Source organism: Ursus maritimus, unplaced genomic scaffold (assembly GCF_017311325.1).
Source record: "Ursus maritimus isolate PB19 unplaced genomic scaffold, ASM1731132v1 scaffold_5, whole genome shotgun sequence".
In the NCBI taxonomy this organism is placed as follows: domain Eukaryota; kingdom Metazoa; phylum Chordata; class Mammalia; order Carnivora; family Ursidae; genus Ursus; species Ursus maritimus.
Genome location: NW_024426663.1, coordinates 42,133,457 through 42,149,643, shown reverse-complemented (window position 1 = coordinate 42,149,643; position 16,187 = coordinate 42,133,457). Strand labels below are relative to the sequence as shown.

The window sequence follows — 16,187 nt, the reverse complement described above, 5'->3', positions numbered from 1 at the left end:
TATGCGCCCCAATGTTCATAGCAGCAATGTCCACAGTAGCTAAATTGTGGAAGGAGCCGAGATGCCCTTCAACAGATGACTGGATTAAGAAGTTGTGGTCCATATATACAATGGAATATTACTCAGCTATCAGAAAGAACGAGTTCTCAACATTTGCTACAACATGGACGGCACTGGAGGAGATAATGCTAAGTGAAATAAGTCAAGCAGAGAAAGACAACTATCATATGATTTCTCTCATCTATGGAACATAAGAACTAGAATGATCAGTAGGGGAAGAAAGGGATAAAGAAAGGGGGGGGTAATCAGAAGGGGGAATGAAACATGAGAGACTATGGACTATGAGAAACAAACTGAGGGCTACAGAGGGGAGGGGGGTTGGGGAATGGGATAGGCTGGTGATGGGTAGTAAGGAGGGCACATATTGCATGGTGCACTGGGTGTTATACACAACTAATGAATCATCGAGCCTTGCATCGAAAACCGGGGATGTACTGTATGGTGACTAACATAATATAATAAAAAATCATTAGAAAAAAAAAATTCTTATAATTCATGGGGCGCCTGGGTGGCTCAGTTGTTAAGCGTCTGCCTTTGGCTCAGGGTGTGATCCCAGAGTCCTGGGATCGAGCCCTGCATCGGGCTCCCTGCTCCACTGGGAAGCCTGCTTCTTCCTCTCCCACTCCCCCTGCTTGTGTTCCCTCTCTCTCTGGCTGTCTCTCTCTCTCTGTCAAATAAATAAATAAAATCTTTTTTAAAAAAAAGTCTTATAATTCATTAACTTTTGCTTTTCTCTTTATTAATGTTTTACTATATTTTCTCTAATGCACATTGTTTTATAAATTCTGGTATTGGATGTTTAAAAATCACTCATGTGGGGCGCCTGGGTGGCGCAGTCGTTAAGCGTCTGCCTTCGGCTCAGGGCGTGATCCCGGCATGCTGGGATTGAGCCCCACATCAGGCTCCTCTGCTGGGAGCCTGCTTCTTCCTCTCCCACTCCCCCTGCTTGTCTCTCTCTCACTGGCTGTCTCTGTGTCAAATAAATAAATAAATAAAATCTTCAAAAAAAAATCACTTAATGTAATTCTTAATTATAAGTATTTAATGCTATGAATTTTCCTCTAAGCACTGCTTTACCAAAAATCTATCTCCAATATGTTGTTTTAATTTTTGTTGTTTTCCAAATATTCTACAATTACAGTTTTAAGAATTTAAAGAGTGTTCTTTGGTTTCCAAAAGTTAAGGTGGCTTTTGATTATTAATTTTTTATTTCATTGCATTGTCAGAGATTATTGTCTATTTCTACTTGGGAGAATTGATTGCAATTTTCTTTACAGCTTGATATATAGTTTTCATGACTGTTCCAATGTTACGTCAAAGGACAGTATAGTGTTTCTGAGAATATGGCTTAATGTGTATCTATAAAAGCTATCTTACTCATTACATCATTCAAAGAGTCCATATTCTTACTTGCCTTTTTTTTTTTTTTAACTTTCTCTGTCAGTAGTTAAGAGGTAGGAATTAAAGTTTTCTATTATTAAAGCATTTCTATCTATTCCTGTTTCCTTTAAGTTTGGCACTGTGGTTTCCACGGCAATTTTTTAATCACATTAAATTACATCATGAGTTCCATCTTTTACTATTATCAAGCTCCCTTTTTACCTAATTTAATGTTTTTTATTCTGAATACAACCATATAGTTATGACTGCTGCTTTCTCTCTCCCTCTTCCTCACTATACTGTCATTTGCTTTTTTAATCTATGTTCGTTGGTTTGGACCGCCCTAAGAAATACCACAGACTAGGTGACTCTAACCACAAAAATTTATTTTCTCACAGTCTGGAGGCTAGAAAATCCAAGACAAAGGTGTTACATTCTGGTAAAATCTCTCTTGCTGGCTTGGAGACTGCCACCTTCTCTGTTTCACATGGCAAAGACAATGTTCTAGTGTCTCTTTCTCTTCTTGTATGGACACCAGCTCTATTAGATCAGGGCCCCACTCTTTTGATCTCATTTAACCTTAATCACTCTTTAAAAATCCTATCTGCAATTAGGGGTTAGGGCTTCAACATATGAATTGGGAGGGGGACAGGATTCAGGTTACAGCAATGTCTGCCGGCTCTCTACACCTTCAGCCTGTATGGGCTTCAATGTTTTACACACATGTCCTATATCACACATAACTGGATTCCACTCTCTTTGTAAATGTGAGTCTCTTAATAGGTGAGTGGGACAATTAACATTTATTTTTATGTTTGGTCAAATTTGGGTTCTCATTTTTTTTTCTTTCTTAAAGTCTTTACTTTGAAACATGATGGGAAAATCTTACAGGTATTCATGGAAAAGGAAGACATGATCACAGTTATAAGTGAAGACAATCCAACCAGAAAGCTTGAATGCCTGTCAGCTAATGTTGAAGCTAAAGCTGTGAGTAGGACATGCCGCAGGGCTGAATGGAATGGCAATTGGTATTTCTCTCCTCTTCTTCACTGTCTCCTTCAACAGAATCCATACCAATTTCCTCATAATCCTTCTCAAGGGCAGCCATGTCCTCATGGGCCTCAAACAACTCTCCTTCTTCCATGCTCTCACCCACATACCAGTGAACAAAAACACACATGACATACATCAGGTCAAATTTGTGATCCAGGGAAGACCAGGCCTCACCAACAGCTGTGGAGCTGCTCGGCATGTGCACAACCCTACTTTGGGCAGGTCTCCACCAGTCACCACATGGGAGGCTGGTAATTAATGCCAACTTTGAAGCCAGTGGAGCTTCAATCCACTAACGATGCTGTGTTTGGTCTTGATGGTGGCAATGGCAGCACTGACATCTTCGGGAACCACGCCCCACAGTACAACAGGCAGTAAGCCATGTATCTGCCATGGTAGGGATCACATTTTCCCATCTGGTTGGCTGGCTCAAAGCGCACATTGGTCACCTGTGCTGTTGATGGTAGGCTTTCTCAGCAGAGACGACAGGGGCCTATGTGGCCAGAGGGAAGTGGATGTGGGGATAGGGCACCAGGTTGGTCAGAAATTCTGTCAGATCAACATTCAGGGCTCCATCCATCTGAGGGAAACAGTGATGGAAGGCAATCTGGCTAACAGGGCAGTGAAGGTTAGAGTAGGCTGAGCATTCAATATAGAGGTTTCTATGGCAGACTTCATAGCTGACCTCATTGCCTACCGTGAAGGCACAATCACAGTACTCCCAGGTGGTGTGGGTACTGAGGATGGAGGTGTAGGGCTCAACTCCAGCTGTGGAAACTTGAGGGGCTGGGTAAATGGAGAACTCCAACTTGGACTTCTTGCCATAATTGGCCAAGAGATGTTCCATCAGCAGGGAGGTGAACTCGGAACCAGTTTCCCCTCCAAAGCGGTGGAAAACCAAGAAGCCCTGAAGATCTGTGCACTGGTCAGCCAGTTTCCAAATTCAGTCCAAGACAGAGTCAATGATCTCCTTGCCAACAGTGTAGCACCCTCGGGCACAGTTATTGGCAGCATCTTCCTTGTCTGGGGTGAGCCCCTCGGAGTAAAAGAGCTAGTGGCAGATGCCGATGTGAAATTCATCAGTGACAGTGGGTTCCAGATTTACAAACAGTGCCCTTGGGGACCAGCTTGCTAGAACATGTCTCACTGAAGGAGATGCCAAAGTCATCTCCTCCCCCATTGGTCTTGTCACTTGGCATCTGAATGCTGACCTGGATGCCATAGTCCAGGTAAGAGAACTCCCAGCAGGCAATGCCCATCTGCACACCAGCCTGACCAACGTGGATGGAGATGCGCTCACGCATGGCAGCTACAGCTTAGCAGGCGCAGGTGACAGGAGCAGACACTGGGTCTGGGTTACCTTCGCAACAACCCAAGAGTCCAGGTAAGTAACGCACTCTGGTACTCATATTTCATGTGATGATTCCCTTCTCTTGCTTTTGGTTCCACTGTGTAGTCTGCTTTGTTAAAATGCCAGCCTGATCTTCCCTTTTAATAGTTTGCTTTTTGTTGCCTAAATGAAAGATTTTTTCTTTGAGGGCCAGCATTTGGAAATACTTGGAAATGTGTCAGTACCAATTTTTCTGGATCATAGTGCAGCCTTTTCATTTGGAGATTCAAGTCATCTCTTATTTCCTAAAGTACTTTATTATTGTCTCCAGGTTCCTTCTTAAAGGATACCAATAATGTATATGTTCCATTTCTTTCGCCTTTAATATCTTTCACATTCTCTTTAATCCATTCTAAGTTTGCTCATTTCCAGTTGATTTTTGCTTGTTTTTCTTAATCCTGTTCGCTTACCCATCACTGATGTCAACAGTGCCTATTCTCCTCTGTGTTTATTCCAGTATGCTTGCATTTCAAAGGACGGCTTTATTTTTCTCTTCTGCTTCCTTCCTGAGCTCTGCAAGTTGTTTCCTCTCCACCTGTCGTGTCCCTATTACTTTCCCCAAGTTCTCAATTGCTCTGCTTTCAATGGTTTCATTAAGTTGCCTTAGCTCATAGTCATGTATTTGGTCATAACTTTCAACATCTTGCTGGTCACTTGTTCTTGTGAGGATCCCCTCCTTTTGTCTTATATTATCTTTATATAAAACCTGTGCTGTTTGCCTTTGTGTGTTCGTTTTCAATTACATGCATCCTTCCTGGACTCTAGAACTGGTTCATGTTGGGAACGAGGTGAGCAGTTCCAGGCTAGCAGGCATTCTCCAGGGTTTGGGGAGAAACTCGTTATGATGAGGTTGTATATGCAACTTATTCTAACTTTTATCTCTCTCTCTAGCCAACAAATATGGGCAGCTAGAGAGCAGGACGTAATTCAGCCTCTAGTCCACCTGTCTCTCCAGGAGAAAGACAAAAATGGCATTTCTACATATTTTTATTCTACTCTGCTTTTTCCTATTTCTTCGTGTGATGAAATAGGGCCCAGGGATCTGGTTTCCCTTCACCACCAAAAACAGCTGCCATTCCTATGATTCTAAAGCTGAGATAATTGGCTTTGCCTCTCAGGGTGCCATCTATGCAAGAAAATGCTTTCCTGCCAACCGTGACGGGTCTACTGGGAGTCTTCCTGCAGATATTTGATCTGTACCGTATTACCAGCTCTCCCCATAGATTATCTTTTGGGAGTTCGTCTTCAGTTTTATCAAAGGTGACATTCATATTTCTGCCCTTTTTTCTTTCTGCTTCTAAGAAGCAATGGAAAAATATCTTCAGTATGTCCTTTTAAATAAAAGCCCCAGTATTTAGAAAAGGTAGTTTCAAGTGAACACAAAGAGTAACCTGGAAATGTGCCAGCAGGGGGACACACATCCTGAGAACTGATCATGGAAGGGAGGGAAAAATTACTCAGTAGGCGGTGAGAAGAACCAGTGTTCACACTATGTACATGCTGGTCCCTCCCTGTGAAACTCATTTCAACACCCAGTGTTTTGCTGTATCCCACCCTTCAGAGTCCTTGGTACTCAAAACATGATCCATGCACCAGCAGCATTAGCAGCAGGTGGGAGCTGACTAGACATGCAGAACCTCAGACCCTGCCTCAGACCCCAGACTCAGAATAGGAATCTGCATTTTAACAAGATTCCCAGATGACTGTCATCACAGTAAGTCTGGGGAGCCCCACTGGAGATCTCAGCGCCAGCATCCCTTCCCTCCGCTGACCCAATCACCGAGGCTCCTTCGTTACACATGCCTACAACATTTCTTTTCTTCTGAGCTCTTACTCTGTACTTACACATTTATTAGAATATGTTTAAAAAACATATTCATCTGTATTTCTCCCACTAAACCAGCTCCAGGCTACAGGGCTCTCCCGCAACCAATCAATAAATGTTTGCTGAATAGACTAAGTGAGTGTGTCCCATGTTATATTTATGTCTCAGAGCATTTTTAGTGTCAGTTGGCACTTGCCCAACCTCCCACCAGAGGCCTCCATGCATCGAATGCATCCATGCCTGTATCCACCTGCAACTCCCCAGCTCAGCACTCCAACTTTGGAGAAGACCCTGCCAGAAGTGAGCAAGGAAACAAAGGAATGAATGGGATCTCTGAAAAATCCAAGAACTGTCATCAGTTCACGCATGGTTCCGAACATCATATATACTTGTACATGGCCCAAAGAGATCCTGTTACCTGAGTGTCATTTTGGAAAATCTAATCATGATTTCTGTGTGGGAAGGGAAGACACTTCGTTGGCTCTGGAACAGATATCTAACGCCACCAGCCCCAGGCCAGAGAGGCTGTGTTGTGGCAGTAAGGACCCAATGAGAGAGGAGGGGCTGGCGCAGGGTTGGGGGATGCCTAGAGGGGCTTCCCCTGCTGCTCTGCGCCCACTCAACTCCAGTAGTGCAATTTTTCCTGTCCATTGACCTTGCCAGGTGTAGGTGAAATTGCCATTCTCAGCTGTAGGGGGCTGCTTGGATGAACAAGGAACAAAAAGTGACAGCTTGAAACCAGTTTCCCTACGTGGATAATTAAACCTTTCCTAAATATAGTAGGTTTAAAATGAATGTTCACAACACTGAAACAGAACATGCTAATTCTAAAAATACAGACTCCCTTGTTATGAAAGTCCTCTCAGGAAAAGGGGACACTGAAGCACAACAATGATTTCATCCCTCCTGCCCACCGCCCCCCACCCAGTGAGCCAACGTGTTCCAAGACCAGGGTCACCACATGGCAGGGGAGGAGGTCAGAGCTGTTATCAGATGCTCTGTGAAACTCTCAGGAAAGTCAAGGAAGGAGAGGTTCTAAGGCAGAAATGCTCTCTGTGGGATCCTGCCCAGCACCAAATCAAGCCAACCAGCTTTTTTTTTTTTTTTAATAATCAATGAATATAAAACTCGCGTTCATACGGGAAGGAAATTTCACTAACTTTGCAATTGTAGTCCATGATGCATTTTGTCAGAAAGGACATACAAACAAGAAAAACTTTGAGGAAATCAACTTTCTAGGAAGGCACGATCTTGAATGATTAAATCCCAAATAACCTTGACGGTCCGTGACCTCCAAAGCAATGACACGGAGATCTCAAAGAATGCTGTTCCCTGGTCATAAAATGTTCCAGGGCAATTCCCCTGGTGTAATAACAAATGGTCTTCACTTGGTATGTTCACTTTCCCACCTGCTCTCTTTTGAACCCACTCCAGCCAGAGAAAAGGTTTCTATTATGGGCATAATGTCTCCATGTTGCACGGTCCAGTGTTGGGCGCCTAGTCATGCCAGGAGCGTGGGACAGGGCTGGTCACTCCCTTCCTGAAAATCTTCACCTTTCACTCATCTGGGGCTCAGCCCACCATTCCCTCTGGTTCTCCTCTGACCTCAGTAGGGACAACTTACCTGGGAGAGAAAGTTGCATTTTGCTTACGTGTGACCTCATCTGCAGTGACCGCGCATTCTGTTTTTGAAAGGCTGGAATTTTCTGTACAACAAACTGTGTATGTGAATAGGACAGAATAACAGCCTTTGTCCTCCCAAGACATTATGTGTATTTTCAATCCTTCATACAGGGAAGGCCTCTTTTCTCGCGATTTCCAAAAATAGTAATTAGCCCTGAGATGGCGTTGCTGAAAGATATTCTATGAAATACTTGTCACTAAATTTTCTTTTTTCCCCACAGAAAAAAGAATATGGTTCAATTTATAGCTTTTGACCAATACAAGAAAATCATGACCACATGAAAGAATCCTCATTTGTGCTTCTAAGGCTCTTTAGTTGGCTTAGCTATGCTAGTAACTCCCTCTCCTGGTTTCCCAGGACATCCCCCTCTCCCCACCAATGCACCTCTCCACCTACCCCCCCTCCCACACCGCTGCACACACTTGAGAGCAGACAAGCTTCTTCATCTTCTGGCTGACTTGCCACACAACAGAGACAAGATCCTATAGCTGAGAAATCCTTCAAATTCCCCTTTTTGGCTCTTAACTGATTCTTTCTTAGTGGCTATGCAAACATCTGGACTGGAGACAACCCAGCATAACTTACACCCACGGTTCAGTGTAGGACAAAGGCTACCCGGTACCATATTCACACGTGCCTGCTCTTTAACAATCTTAGGACTTAGGCCAAGAAAGAGAAGTTATTTGCCCAAGTTCTAACAGTGGTCAGGGCAGTACCAGGACCAGAGCAGTGTCTCCATCCAGCAAGACAGGGATCTTTCCTGCCCTGATGCTCTGCTCCAAGCTACTTACCTTAGGCTTTACAGAAGGCACTGCATAGAGCCCTACACTGTTCTACCCTTGGTCTCTTGGTGTTGGAATGACATTCCTACATAATTCTTAAAAACTATGGTCTCTGATTCAAATCTGGTCCATTAGGTCTCTCTGATTTTCTAGGTTCTGCCTGGACTTCTATCAAAAGGAATCCATTCATTAACAAAACTTAAAAAAAAGTCTCTTTGGCATTTTGAGAAGTTTGTAATTTAAATCGAAATGAGGGAGGGAAAGGTTTGACATAGTGGATTTAAGAGCAGCATGGGATGTTGGCTTTATTTTTTCCACTTGAAGATAATCAGGATTATTCCCTATCATCTTCCTTGGAAAGGCTGGTATTCATTTGTTTCTCTAGCACAGAGCTCATTAATGCTCTCAACCAGTATCAGCTGACTCTGGGTTCCAGCTACAGACCTCAATTTCTTCAAGAGAGCCCTCAAGATTTCTGATTTCACTTTCTTCGTATGGTGATTTATATTTTTTCTTCAAGTTATGATCTTCTGGTTTCCTCCTGAGTAACAAGTTAGCAAATTGCATGAGCTTCAGTATATTAGCCTTAACAAAGTCTCCAGATAATCATAATAAATAATCTTGCCAATTCCTGGTCTACTCAACAGTTTCTCATATGAAATGCTTTATAATGGGGAACCGACATTGTGGATAAACAGAAATAGGATTTCTATCCATTGCCTTCCAATTCCTTGGGTCTAAACACATCCCTTTCTCCCCCATGAAAGATGAAGGTTAATTATTTTACAATGCTTCTTTGAGCTGGACCTCCCCGTCCCAGCCACATCCATCATACAGACTTTTTATTGATATCATTAATACTTCATAAGTGTTGTGGATTGTTCCTGCTTCCTCAAAGGAAGCTTATCACATTTTTACCCTCACATTCACAGTACCTAGTAGATAGTACCTACCTAACAGAGTAGTTACTGAGTAAACATTTGTTTAATTGTTGACCTTTACCAACTCTTGACAGAATTTAACTTGCTGGTCTGAGAAAGAGACTAAAACGGCCTTGCCTTGACTGTATGTGCCAAGTAGAAGAGAGAAGCCTAGAACTACTACTTATGTTTTGCGGGTTTTTTTAAGATTTATTTATCTATTTGAGAGAGAGAGAGAGGAGGGGCAGAGGGAGAGGAAGAGAAAATCCCTTGCAGACTCCCCTCTGTACATAGAGCCCAACATAATCTCACAGCCAGAACCTGAGCCAAAATCAAGAGTTGGACACTCAACCCACTAAGCCACCCACACGCGCCTTTACTACTCATGCTTTTGAAACAAACATTGACTATGGATTTGTTCCGCGGCCCCCAGCTTCATTAAGTGTCACACTCCTTTAGTTTCCCAATCTAATTCTTTTTTTGTTGTTCTTTTTTTTTTATTTTAATGTTTTTTTATTATATTATGTTAGTCACCATACAGTACATCCCCGGTTTCTGATGTAAAGTTCGATGATTCATTAGTTGCGCATAACACCCAGTGCACCATGCAATACGTGTCCTCCTTACTACCCATCACCAGTCTATCCCATTCCCCCACCCCCCTCCCCTCTGAAGCCCTCAGTTTGTTTCTCAGAGTCCATAGTCTCTCATGCTTCATTCCCCCTGATTACCCCCCCCTTTCTTTATCCCTTTCTTCTCCTACCGATCTTCCTAGTTCTTATGTTCCATAGATGAGAGAAACCATATGATAATTGTCTTTCTCTGCTTGACTTATTTCACTTAGCATTATCTCCTCCAGTGCCGTCCATGTTGTAGCAAATGTTGAGAATTCGTTCTTTCTGATAGCTGAGTAATATTCCATTGTATATATGGACCACAACTTCTTAATCCAGTCATCTGTTGAAGGGCATCTCGGTTCCTCCCACAATTTAGCTATTGTGGACAATGCTGCTATGAACATTGGGGTGCATATGGCCCATCTCTTCATTACCTCTGCCAGTTTCATGAAGTGTCACACTCCTTTAGTTTCCCAATCTAATTCTAACTAGCGTTGGCCCACTAAAGTTGACAGGAAACCCAATCTCAGTCATTTTCAGGCCTCCATAAGCCCCAACCACCAATATGGGAATGTGGAGCTTCCGTAATCCATTTGCAGAAGGACCTCTGCTCTGATCCTCTGTCTGTCTTGGTCATGGAACCTGGAGGTGTCATGTCGAACCCTATGGTGCAGACCATGGTGAGCGTCCCTGTCATTCCCAGGACCCACCCCAGCACTGGAGTCGGCCCTGTGCTGAAAGTCACAGTGTCTCTTCAGCACGTGTCACCCTCAGGGGGCTCAGCACCGTGACATCCTCTGCGGTTCGACCTCAACCCTTCAACTTTCCGGTCTTCCCTCAGCATCGTCCCGGGCAACAGCTCCAGGAGCACAGGTCTATGCAACAACAGTCAATTCCTTCTCTCCCGGAGAAAGGGGAACTCGGACTTCCACGTAAAACCCTCTAGCAACCCTCAACAAGCAGGGATAGAGGGTAAGGATAGAGAAAAAACCAGAAAACTTATTTTCGCCATCATTTTCTGCCACCACAAGTAAGTTATTTCTACTGCTTATCACATCTACACTTAAAGATTTGATAAATACGACTAAGGTATTATTCCAAAAGAGAAGGCAGGAAGGTGTTGTTTTTTTCTCCTTTTTGAAGAACTGGGGGCAAGGAATGACGGAGATGTGGGACCAGGAAAAACTCTCTTTCGGAGGTAGGAAGGGCTGCCCTGCTTCTCCCATTGTCTAATTCTCAAAACAATAATCTACCATCTTTCTTCACATGGAAAAAGGCCATGTTCACAATAAGCTCACTTCACTTCCTCCTGTTTTAGCATTTTTTACATTCTTGACCTGTCCTCCAACTCCACATGCAGTAATCAAACCAGACCAATTGGGAGAAATTAGAACAATTGTGCAGATTCTTGAAACTTGCTGTAGGACATTTCAGTTGTTTTTTTTTTTAAAAATAAATGACTTGAAAAGTTAGAGGAAATTGTGGTTGTTTCAAGCAGTCTTTCACCTTTGTGTGGAAATTGTTTAATCTGATAAGTGCTCAGTTGTCATCGCTAGGGGACTATAACTCATTTGTAATCTACGAGTTTATAGAACTCGGGAATTCTTTTTAGCATAATTTACATAAAGGACAATCTTAACCTCTAAAATTTAATGGGTGTTTTATATTGTGTTTACTTGTTCCATGGGAGCTGAGAAAGAAATCTAGCACGTCTGACACTTTTCAGAGATGTGCTTGTTCTGAATCCAATTCAAATGTTGAAAGTTCAAGAGAAAGTACTTAAAAGGAAATAGTTTCAATGTATATTTATGCCACAATGACATTTATAACAGATGTAATATATTACATAATATATAATTTATAATTGCTAGAATTTAAGTACTTTGTGAACTCTCAAATAGGATCTATCAATATTTATGAAAAGGTGGACAAAGAGGAGATATTACATAATTTTATTTTATTTTTTTACCATATTCCCCCTTTACAAGCAGGATGTCAGTGTTTTGTCCACTCTCTTAGAGAAGGGGCAAACTGAGGCAGAAAGCAGACAAGGCCTATGAAATTTCCTGGCGTTGATTTCTGAGGCGGTGTGCGAGCACTGAACACTTAAGGCTAGGAAAGCGAACTGAGGTCTTTACAGAATGTCTGAGACAAACCACAAAGGAAAATAACTTCCCACCCATGCTACCATCACTCCAGAAGACAAAAAAAGCTTCCCTACACCAAAGGAGAGCAGAGCCTGGGGACAAGAAAGTCATAAGAAAAGGACCCCCCAGAAAGACAGTGGCTACAGCCAGCCTCTGTGCAGGGATTCTGGACCCTGAGCACTTCAGAAAAGCAGGAAAATGTACTGACACATCCCCCCAAAGTATGGCATGACCAGAGTAAGACAAGCCATGCGCACAGGCACCTGGGGTGACTCGGCAGCAATCTGTGAGGCCAAGGACCCAGGATCAGGACTAGGACCACGTGGGGAGACAGTTATTCCCAAACAACTGCTTAGGACCTCATGAGTCATCTTCAACATCATCAACATTCCCTAGAAACTGGACTCCAAATGTGAAATGAGAGAAAAGGTGGACCCAGGCCTGACTGCCATTGTTTCCATGACACAAAGAGAATGGGGACTGATATAAGAAATGTCGATGGATGATAGGGAGAACACCAGTATTTGTGGACTGAGACTTATACCCACTCTTAAGGAAATACTTAATCATCATAATATGTTTTTCAACTAAGCAGAGAGACATTTATAGTCTTTATTTCATTGACCTTATCTACTTTTATTGCATTATGAAACCGGTGCATTGTGAGGAAACCTAGAATCTACAAATGCTACCTACTCTCAATGCTCACTACTTGAAGGTCAGGAGGAAAAATTTATGATTTTGCAGATAAAAAAACACAAAGATACAAAGAGCAAAACATAGTTCTATTTTATTTTTCATGGATCCTGTGGTCCTCAGAAAATATACCAAGGGCTATTTCATAACATGAGATATCCAAATGGCCAAAATAAGTATTATTTAACTAACTATATGGCATCAAAAAGTCCAGAGAAGTTTGCTTTCTCTTGGTTATTGTAGCCACAGGGGAGAAACTGCTAAAAATCAAACATAAGATTTAAGTGTAGGTTGTTGAATTTTCAACATGAGGAATTCACAATCTCACCCAGTTTCTCAGGTGAAAATAAAAGCACTGATTTGGAAAGAATGTAGCCCTCAAATATGGAAAGAGGACATCTGGCTATACTGAAACGAAACTCACAAACCTGAAAGGCCAAGTCACCCCAAATCTTGCCTATCCATGGAAGTAGCTTGCCCTCTTTTGTCTGAGGACATCAGCTTCTCTTTGTTTGAAAGGCCTATGATAACATCACCTGGGGAAGATACGTGTTAGGGAATCCCATCCTCCTGCAGACCTTCCTCTCCATAGACACTGTACTCACACTTAGGGCTAATTCGCAGCATGCTACAGAGTCAGGCACACAGTCTAATGCAGAAGAAAGAGCTCACTCTCCAAAAGAACTACAAGATTTTGCTAAATTAGTGGCATAAACCTGGGAAGTCGATGCGGAAGTACATTCTAAGGGTGTTAGAATAAGGAGGATGAAACGCAACCTTAGATTGGGCCACATTCATTGATATGGGTGCATTTACTAGAGATTTGGAACTTATTGTGTTAGCCTACGCAGCTAGAAGTGGCTCTAACTACTTATGTGACTGTTTGGCTCAAATTTGGTCCCAACAGTGGTCTAAATTTAATGAGGTTGAGATGTCAGGGAATACAAAAGCATAGGGAGATAATGTTAAAGATTATTTATTATTTATGACCTGCACAGTCCCAATTATATTCCCCAAGGTTCAGAACATACTCCCTTCATTAAGCATTGATAAATATATAATTGGGCAAAGCAACTGTATCTCCCTGAAAAGGATCGCTCCCTTTGCAGGCCAAATAGGACTATGAAGGGAGTTTCATTGATAGGAGACCCCTGATTTCAATGGAATGATAGGATTCCAGAGGAACAGAAGCCATAAGGCAGTAATGGACCACCAAAGACCATAGGATACATTCTACATAAAGGGCAAAAGGGATGCAATGGTGGTCTGAAAATAGGATTTAATAAGAAAAAACTCTAGGTCTGGTGGCCAAACGCCTTGCTTGAGTTTCAACAAGGAAAGGGAAAAGGTATGGGCATAGACTTCTCAGGATGGGCCCAGCATGAAGAAATCTGTGTTGTATGTCAATTCATACCCGAGGGCATCCACTATAGAAAATCTTTAAAATCACGCGGGCTGATGTCAGTCCTACTCTACTCAAAGACCGCACGAGCTTAGTGGCCAGAGTGTCAGGGAGAGAAGCTCTAAAAAGACTCAACAACACAGATCTTTCCTTCCTAAGGTTGACCCAGATCCCAATACCGCCACTTTTCTAGTCAGCCAACAGGAGAAATCAACCCTGAGCCCCTGGTGTGGTACCATTTACTAGGAAAACCAGCCAGCCACCAGCAGCAGTTTACCTCAGACCTCTTCCACTATGGAGGGGATGGAGATTTGTCTTCACTACACTAAACATATGCGCTGGCTACGGATTGTCTTCCTACCCATAGCACCTCTGTCAGAACCACCATCATGGTATTCCGCACCATACTGCTTCTGATTTTATAGTAAATGGGGTACAGCAATGGACTTATGTCCAACTAATTATATGTAATTTTCATCACATATACCATCACCCAGAAGCAAATGGACTGATTGAAATGTTGAATGGCTTACCGACAACTCAGCTGTAGCCCCAACTGGGAGACGGTGCTCTGAAAGAATGAAGTATATGCTTTCGCTCTGAGACTTTATATGGTGCTATCTCCCCCAGGGCCAGAATACATTGATCTGGGAATCAAAGGGTGGAAATAAAATTAAAATAAAAACAAAATAAATAAAATAAAAGCGGCTCTCCTCACTATATACAGAACAATTCTTTTGCAGAATTTTTGCTTCCCTTCCCAGCAACTTGAGCAAGGCTGGTTTGGAAGTCTAAGTTCTCAAGGAGACAACGCTTCCATCAAGGGACATAAGAGTGGTTCCATTGAACTGTATGGCAAGAAGGCCACTTTGGACTCCTTATGCCACTCAATCAACAGAGAGGGTGAGGAAAGTATTACAACTGGCTGGAATGATTCTGTTTACCAAGGGGAAATTGGGGTGCTACTAAATAGTGGGAGCAAGGAGGACTGTATCTGGGGTGCAAAGGATCCTCCGGAAGCAGCAAGAGTGGAGGTTAATGGGAAAGTGCTGGAATAAATTTTTTAAAAGGCAGTTTTATCGAGAACTCAGAACTTCAGAAATGAAGGTTTGGGTCACTCACCAGGTAGACAACCCTGAGCTTCTAAAGGCAATGAGAACATGGAACAGGCGGTAAAAGAAGGCGGCCAGCGGTATGACCGACAGCCTCTTCGTCAATTACAGAAATGAGAACTGCCTAGTTTCTCTTTTCTCTCCGCATGCTATGTGCATGAGTGTCTTCATGTATATTCACCATTTTCTTTTTCTTCCCTTCTTCCCTTCACTATTTGATATGTAAGCCATTTAATTTAGCCTTTGGGTAAGAGAAACCCAATGGAAGTGTTACTGAATTTGGAAAATAAGGAAGACAGCCAGCTAAGGATATAAATGACTATTGAATTGGTGTGTCTCCTCATTCAGGGGAAGGGGTGGGCACTTTTTTTTTTTTTTAAAGATTTTATTTATTTATTTGACAGAGAATGAGACAGCCAGCGAGAGAGGGAACACAAGCAGGGGGAGTGGGAGAGGAAGAAGAAGGCTTCCAGCAGAGGAGCCTGATGCAGGGCTCGATCCCATAACGCTGGGATCACGCCCTGAGCTGAAGGCAGACGCTTAACCGCTGTGCCACCCAGGTGCCCCAGGCTGAGCACTTCCATACGTCTCTGAAAAAGAGTTGGTTCTGTGATGTACAAAAGTTCCAACGTGTATAAAAGGATGCATGTGGAAGCGAAGTAGCCGAAGGAGTTGACTGCCAGTTACTGATTTATTGCTTCTCAACTCCAAATCCACACTTTGCCCTACTCTGGACTCTGGAAACACCTCTCCCTGGCCAGCTGGTGCCATGTGATGTTTTGTTGGTAGAATGCAAGACAGAAACAGCAAGGGATAGCAGAAAGAACACCTCTTCGTGCTTTCTGGGTCTTCCACACTCAGTTCGTGGCAGTCTTCCGCCATCAACTGAGTGTGGACGATGCCGTGGCACCTACCCTCCAGTGAGTTTCACCAGCTCCCAATGAGGGCTGCCAACTGAATTTCACTGTCATCCCAGTAGATAGGTTGTTTGCCAGCAGTAGGTAGGAGACCCAGTAGAACCCACCTTCCAGCAAGTTTTGCCAAACCATAGTAGGCACTTCCCTGTTCATGGTCCTGGACCAGTGGGACCCCAGAAGACAGCCCACTGCTGGCCTCTAA

General features: G+C 43.0%; 1 long non-coding RNA gene and 1 pseudogene across 1 annotated transcript in view; both read right to left on the bottom strand.

The window, feature by feature from the left end:
• Nucleotides 1–16,187, bottom strand: part of LOC121100718 — an 89,529-nt gene that overhangs the window by 49,730 nt on the left and 23,612 nt on the right. The gene's annotated exons all lie outside the window — the stretch shown is intronic.
• Nucleotides 2,304–3,797, bottom strand: LOC103663886 (annotated as a pseudogene).